Below are 7,230 nucleotides of genomic sequence, written 5' to 3'. Positions count from 1 at the left end.
ATGCCTTTAGTGGCAATTTGAAACATAAACCAAATTCTAATGTTTCTTTCTACTCTAAAACCCAAGTCAAGGCGAGTTCCAAAAAGTATACAATCTTGGTTAGATGATTAGATGTCCGATGTATTTGGTGCATCAGGACTTGATTGATTTTTATAATCAGTATATATTGCGAGTGAATTTGTCTTTGACCCTTTTAAAATTTTGTGTTAGGTTGAAGAGCTTCTAAAGGATTATGATTTATGAAAATGTATGAACCCTCAAAATTCAATTTCCAATATCCTCTGAACTTAGCAATTCACACAACTTCATCACTAAGATGACAAAATCAGATAAAGTGGCTAAAATATCATTATATCTTGTAAGATATTTTATGGTCATTTTATTTCTTTTTTATTTATTATTATTTTTTATGTTGACTCATATTATGCTTGTGATTGTAAATAGGTTCCATACATCCCAACTAAAAATCTGATATATTTGTATTGTTTGAATATTCATCCAACAGGCGTATCAAAACAAAGAGGGTCACTAGAGTTGAGTTGAACAAGAGGCTCAGGCACAAAGAACAATAGAAAAAAGAAGCAGAAGCGAAGAAGTTGGAGGACTTGTCGAAAGAAATTGACAGGTAGTATGAATTGATCTTTTTCTATGTTTCCAAACACGACAAAGCGTGATATTTGAGCTGTGTTGATTCTTCTGGTTACAACATACCTGAAATTATGGAGGAAATCAAGCAAGAAGATGAGGAAAAGCAGAAGAACATGCTAAGATAGGTTAAAGGCACAACCACCACGCTTAGGAAGCACAAGTAAGTAGGCTTTTCTATTTATCTTAATTTGCCATCAAAATCTTAGTTATTCGAATGAGAGAACATGCTAAGAGTACTTCAGTGGTTTTGACCTAACACATATTATTCCATACACACAATTCTTTGTGAGTGTATATTTATCACAATTCATTAATAAGTTTGAGCCTGCTCCCCTTCAAGTTCTCCTAATCGACGAAATAAATAGATCCATCCAGAAGCTTAAGGTAAGCTTGTAAAAATTCTCTTGCTTACTTTTTGTTATCTGTTTTCTGAGTTTTTAAAACATCCAAATAACTTTTCAATTTCCATGACATATATGTAGGTAGGGGTGTGCAAAAAGACTGGTTTCACTGAACTGAATTGAAACTGAACTGAAACTGTTTTAAATAAACCAGTTTTTTTAAATAAAAAACTGAACTGAAACCATAGTTTTTATGAAAACCAGTTTATCAAAAATCAGTTTTTATGGTTCAGTTTAGTTTTAAACCAAATTAAAACTGGTTTTATTTAAACTCTAAAATTAGTTTTAAATACTATCTCTCTCTCTCTCCCTTCACTTTCTCTCTCCCCTTCCTCTCTCTCTCCTCTTTCTCCCTCCTTTCTCCCTTCTCTCTCTTTCCTCTTTCTTCCTTCTCTCTCCCCCTCCTCTTTGTCTCCCTCCTTCTCTCTCTCTTCTCTCTCTCTCTCCTTCTCCTCTTTCTTCCCCTCCTCTCTCTCTCCATTTCCTCTCGCTCTCTCCCTCTCTTTCTTTTTTCTCCCCTCTCCCTCGCTCCCCCTCCCTTCCCCCTTCTCTCTCTCTCCCCTTTTATTTCTCTCTCTCTCTCCCTCCCTTCTCCTCTCCTTTTTCCCTTTTCTCTCTTTCTCTCTCCTATTTCTCTCTCTCTCCCCCTTCCCTTCTTTCTCTCTCATCTTCTCTCTCTTTCTTTGCCCTCCTCTCTCTCTTTCTCTTCTTTCTTCCCTTCCTTTCTCTTCTTTCTCTTTCTCTTTCTCTCTCAATCTTCTCTCACTATATATCCCTCTTCTCTCTCTCTCTCTCCCCCTCTTTTCTCCAAAATAAGAGATCGAATGAGGGAGAAAGAAAAGAGGAAAAAATAAAGGAGAAGGAGAGATAGAAAAATGAGAGAGAAGAGGAGGAGGAGGAGAGAGAGATAAAGAGAGAGAAGGGAGGGGGAGAAAGAGGGGGAGAGGGAGAGAAAATGAGAGGGAGAGAGAGAAAATGAGAGAGACAGAGAGAAAGAGAGAGGGAGAGAGAGTGAGAGAGAAACAAAGAGGGAGAGAGAGAGAGAGAGAAAGAGGAGGGGTAGAGGGAAGGAGAGAAAGTGAGAGAGAAAGAGAGAGGGAGAGAGAGAGAGAGAGAGGGGAAGAGGGAAGGAGTGAGATGGAGAGAGAGATAGAGAGGAAGAGTGATGAGGGAGAGAGAATGAGAGAAAGGAATAGAGGGAGAAAAGGGAGAGAGAAAGAAAGGGGAGGGGAAGAAAGAGGGTGATACGTGCTTCAAATGTTCGTGATATGAAGAGTTCAAGAGTTATTTAGAAGATATTTTAGTTTACATTTTTAGAATATTTTATTTAATGTATTTTGATTTTGTTTATTTAATTACTAGATTGGGCCTTATGTTTATAGGCTTTAGGGTTTTCTTTGTTTTAACCTAATAAGAGGTTATAAATACCTCCTTAGCTATTGTAATCGTAGTATAGAATGATTTAGAGGTTTTAAACCTTTTTTTGGTTTCGTGATGAAACCATGGTGTGGACAATTGAGGTTGAGGAGTCCCTCTCTTGTTACATCGGGGAATTGAATAGAAGGTTGAGGAGTCCCTTCGATTCAATTTCCAAACTATGGCGTTGACAAGTTAGGTTGAGGAGTCCCTTTCTTGTTGCGTCAAGAAATTGGGTAGAAGTAGAGTGATTCTCTTTGTACTCAATTTCAATCTATCATTTTTGTTTCTATTTCAATTTTAATGTATCTTTTTATTCAGTTTGAATTCTTGTCTTTATGTTTATCTATTATTTCCGTATCAGAGGGGCAGGGGAGAGAGAGAGAGGAGGGGAAGAGAGAGAAAGATAAAAAGAGAGGGGAGAGAGAAAAGGAAAAGGGGGAGAGAGAGAGAGAGGAAGACAAAGAGAGGGGAAGGGGAGAAAGAGGGGGGGGAGAGAGAGAAGAGGAAGAGTGAGAGGGGAAGGAGAGAGAGAAAGGGAGAATGAGGGGGAAAGAGGGAGAGAAGAAGAGAGAGAAAGAGAGAAAAAGAGGTAGAACAGAAGGAGAGAGAGGGAGAGAGGGAGAGGGGGAGAGAGAGAGGGGGGAGGGGAGAGAGAGTGAGAGAGAAAAGGAGAGAGAGAAAATGTAAAATTAATTTTAGAGTAAACTACCATTTGTACCCATGGAAGTTGAAAACGCTGACAAATCTACCCACAAGAGACAGAAACTACCAAATGTATCCATCAATCATGAGTTCCGTGGGACGAAAATAACCAATCCATATTCCGGCGTTGACTCCATCAGTAACACTCCCTACGTGGCATTTCACGGCGTGACATGGCTTGGGGGGCTGCACACGTGGATATTATAATTACAATTAGTTAAAAAAATATTTGAATTTTGAATTTTTTTTTGAAAAAAAAGGAAATTAGAAATGAACAGTTAGCAAAGGTTTTCCATCTTCGCGCGTTTCAGAGAACAAAGGGTAGAGACCTAGGAAGAAACTGTTCATCTTCACCACTCATAGAAAACCTCCCAGGCCAACGATAATCTCCGTATTGAAGAGAGGGTGCTTGTTGGTGTGGCTCGTTTCAGCGGGTGGAATTGCGTGGTGTCATCCATAGGTAAGTAGTAACCGTTGATCTCTATGTCATGGTTTTCTTGTTTTCGATGCATGGTTGTGGAAACTGGGTTTTCATTAGGGTGTGCTTGTAGTTGCTATGATTTGGTTGTTAATAGGGTTTGTCTGTTTGCAGATGGCAACTGTCCACATTACGTTAGTCATTAGTCACAGAGAAAAATTTGAAAAGGGTGATGATGGCAGACTGGCTTACGTTGGGGGTGAGAAAACAGAGATTGAACGAGTGAATGTCGATACCCTAAATAGGTTCTTCGTGAATGACTTAGTCAAGGATATAGGGTACACTGATGTGTGCGAGCTTTACTGGCTTCAACCTGGGATGGAGTTGGATGGTGGGTTGAGGTTGCTTAGACGTGACATGGATGTGGTGGCTATGTATGAAGCAGCGATTGCTAATGGGAGGAGAATTGAGGTGTTCACTGAGCATCCAGTTAACCTCCCTGAGTTTGCAGAAGAAACTAATGAACCTGAACTGGAGCGTGAGAATTTAAATGTTACGAAAACCCAAGTCAAGCACAGAACCAAAGTGTGTGTTAGGAGACCCCCAACCCCAAAGAAGAAGCACAAGAGAGTGGTGAAGATTAAGGATCAAACCAGAGGAATGCCTGGACCGGATACCCAAACAAAGGATGATGTGGTGGACAAAGATGTTCATCCTACCACAACAAACACACAACAACCAAAAGTAGGCAGTGAGGAACCAACTCTCCCCACACACTCACCAAAGGTAACCTTTGAAGAGCCACCAAGGATCATTCAGACCCCAGATGCACCCACCGAATCCAATTTGCCTCCACATGAGCCATTGGAGAAGACTCCTTCAGAGACTCAACAACCACATGTGTCAGTTGGAAGTGAAGAAACAGGGCACCCAAATCCAGTTTCTGCGGAGTCAGTGGCACCCACAGTTGATAAAGGGCCTGCAGATTCTAATGAGGTTTTCACACAATATATTCCACAACCTTGCAACAAACCAGAGTCTCAGGAGCAGAGCTTTCAACCTGAGAATGAAACACCTTGCGAAGGTTCTCAACCTAGCAGTTCACAGCCTGAACCGTCTACAAACCCAGATGTGGGTGCTGGTAGTCCAAAGAAGCGGAAGAGACGATCAACAGTTAGGCCTCCTCCATCAGGACAAACCTTCATACCTAACCAGGATCCAAACAAGCATCCTTCAATCTTTATACCTGTGGAGGGTGAAGATATAGCTGAGCCAAGTGCAGGGATGCATTGTTATGAGTCTGAAGAGCTGGATTCTGTTGCAAGTGATGATGAAGACAGTCAGCAAGCAGCATTTCCTCAAGCTAATCCCGATGCTCCAGTGAGGGACGTAAGGCTGAAGGTTGGGATGGAATTTGAGAATCTAGAGCATTTCAAGAAGGCAGTTAGGAAGTTCAACATCAACCTAGGGTGCAGCATATTCTTTCCTAGAGTTTATTCAACTAGGTGCAAAGCCATATGTTATGAGGAGGATTGCCCATGGCAGATATATTGTGCAAAACGGTCATTTCCATTAAGCTTCCAGGTGAAGACCTTTGTCAACGAACATACCTGCAGCAGAGTTAATAAGAACAAATCTGCGGATGGTAAATGGGTTGTAGAAGAGCTTGAGGACAAGATCAGTGACCATCCAGACATGAGTCAAAGGCAGGCACAGGATTTTTTCAAGAAGGAGTTTGATGTGATTGTGAATGAGAGGAAGATATACCGTGCAATGGTGAAGGCGAAAGAACTAATAGAAGGATTGGAGATAGCTCAGTATGCACTTCTTCGGGATTATGCTAATGAAATAATAAAGACCAACCCTGGCTCAACCGTGAGGATTAGCACTGATTATATCGAAGGGACTGGGTATAAATTCAAACGGATTTACATATGCTTGCAAGGTTATAAGAAGGGCTTTACCGATGGCTGCAGGCCTTTTATCGGGTTAGATGGTACCTTTCTAAAGGGATACTACCCTGGGCAATTGTTGACTGCGATCGGTCACGATGCCAACAACCATATATACCCTATAGCCTATGCTGTGGTGGAGTGCGAATGCAAGGATAGTTGGAAGTGGTTTCTCGAACTTCTCCAAGAAGACTTAGGAGACGCAGCAATCAATGGAATCAACTTTATGTCAGACATGCAGAAGGTAATGGTATCAATTCTTATTGTTCATGTATGACTTTATAATTACTGGTTTACATTATCTCTCAAACTGCTACTGCTGTCATACCATGAATGGAATTTCATTGGGGATAACATTTTTGTTGCTTTACTTTTCCCCACTAGGGCCTCATCCCTGCTATGCGTGAAGTAAACCCAGGAGCTCATCATAGATACTGTGCTATGCACTTATGACAGAACTTCAGAAAATAGTGGGGTGATACAGAGTTGAAGATGGCAATGTGGAGGTGATAGGGGAGGGAGAGGGGGAGTGAGAGACAGAGAGAGAGGGATAGGGGAGAGAGAGAAATGAGAGAAAGGGATAGAGAGGGAGAAAAGGAGAGAGAAAGAAAGGGAAGGAGAAGAAAGAGGGGCAGGGGAGAGAGAAAGAGAGAGAGAGAGAGGAGGGAGAGAGAGATAGAGATAGGGAGAGAGAGGGGAAGAGAGAGAAAAGAAAAGGTGGAGAGAGAGAGAGGGGAAGACAAAGAAAGGGAGGGGGAGAAAGAAGGGGAGTTAGAGAGAAGAGGAAGAGAGTGGAGGGAGAGAGAGAGAGAGAGAGAGAGAGAAGGAGAGAGGGAGAAAAGGGAGAGAGAAAGAGAGAGGGAGAGATGGAGAGAGAGGGAGAGAGAGAAGGAGGAGGGAGGGAGAGAGAGAAAGGGAGAGAGAGAAAGAGAGGAGAGAGAGTGAGAGGGGAGAGAGAGAGAGAGAGAGAGAGAGAGGGGGGGGAGAGAGAGGGGAGAGAGAGAGAAAGAAAGATGGAGAGTGTGAAAACTAGTTTTAGCCTATAAACCAGTTTAAACTGATTTTTTTAATTAAAACCAGTTTTATTTTTATGAACTGGTTTAAACTGGTGCACTGTATTATAAACTGGTTTAGAACCAGTTTTATATGTGACAAAGCAGTTTGGTTCAGTTTCTAAACCATTTAAAATGGTTTAGTGCAGTTTCAGTTCAGTTTATAGAAAAACTGAACCATGCACACCCCTATATGTAGGGTTGTTGTACCCTTATAAAGGATCGATATAAAAGTTTAGAGAAGAGAGGATTAATTGTTCCAACATCCAAAACATCCAAGAGGAAGTAGTTTATTGCTCTAACATTATATGAAACATGTCATCATCAAATCATTTTTGCATATAGTTCATACATCTATATTTTAACCGTTTGATATGACACATTTAAAATTTGTATGACATTGTGTTTGTGTTATGGCTTTGGAAGGAAGTAGAGTCCTCTTGATTGTTGGTTCCATAACCAAGCATTGACGCAGGGATGAAAGACCAATACAATTTTATCTAAATTAAGATTTTGTTTTCTTGTGTTTGTTTCATTTATACTCCTAGCTAGTCACAGTTAATGTGTTTCCGTATCAATCTGTAATTCGATATTTTTACATATATTTGTAACCATATTTATAATTTCTCAGAGCTTGA

General features: G+C 40.8%; 1 long non-coding RNA gene across 1 annotated transcript; it reads left to right on the top strand.

Moving 5' to 3' along the window:
* On the top strand, positions 807-6,988 carry LOC110263056. The gene is made up of 2 exons (XR_002348052.1): positions 807-1,130; positions 6,792-6,988. It is a non-coding gene; the product is annotated as an uncharacterized LOC110263056 (long non-coding RNA).

This window comes from Arachis ipaensis, chromosome B05 (genome assembly GCF_000816755.2).
Source record: "Arachis ipaensis cultivar K30076 chromosome B05, Araip1.1, whole genome shotgun sequence".
Classification (NCBI taxonomy): domain Eukaryota; kingdom Viridiplantae; phylum Streptophyta; class Magnoliopsida; order Fabales; family Fabaceae; genus Arachis; species Arachis ipaensis.
This window is presented reverse-complemented; position numbering and strand designations above follow the sequence as displayed.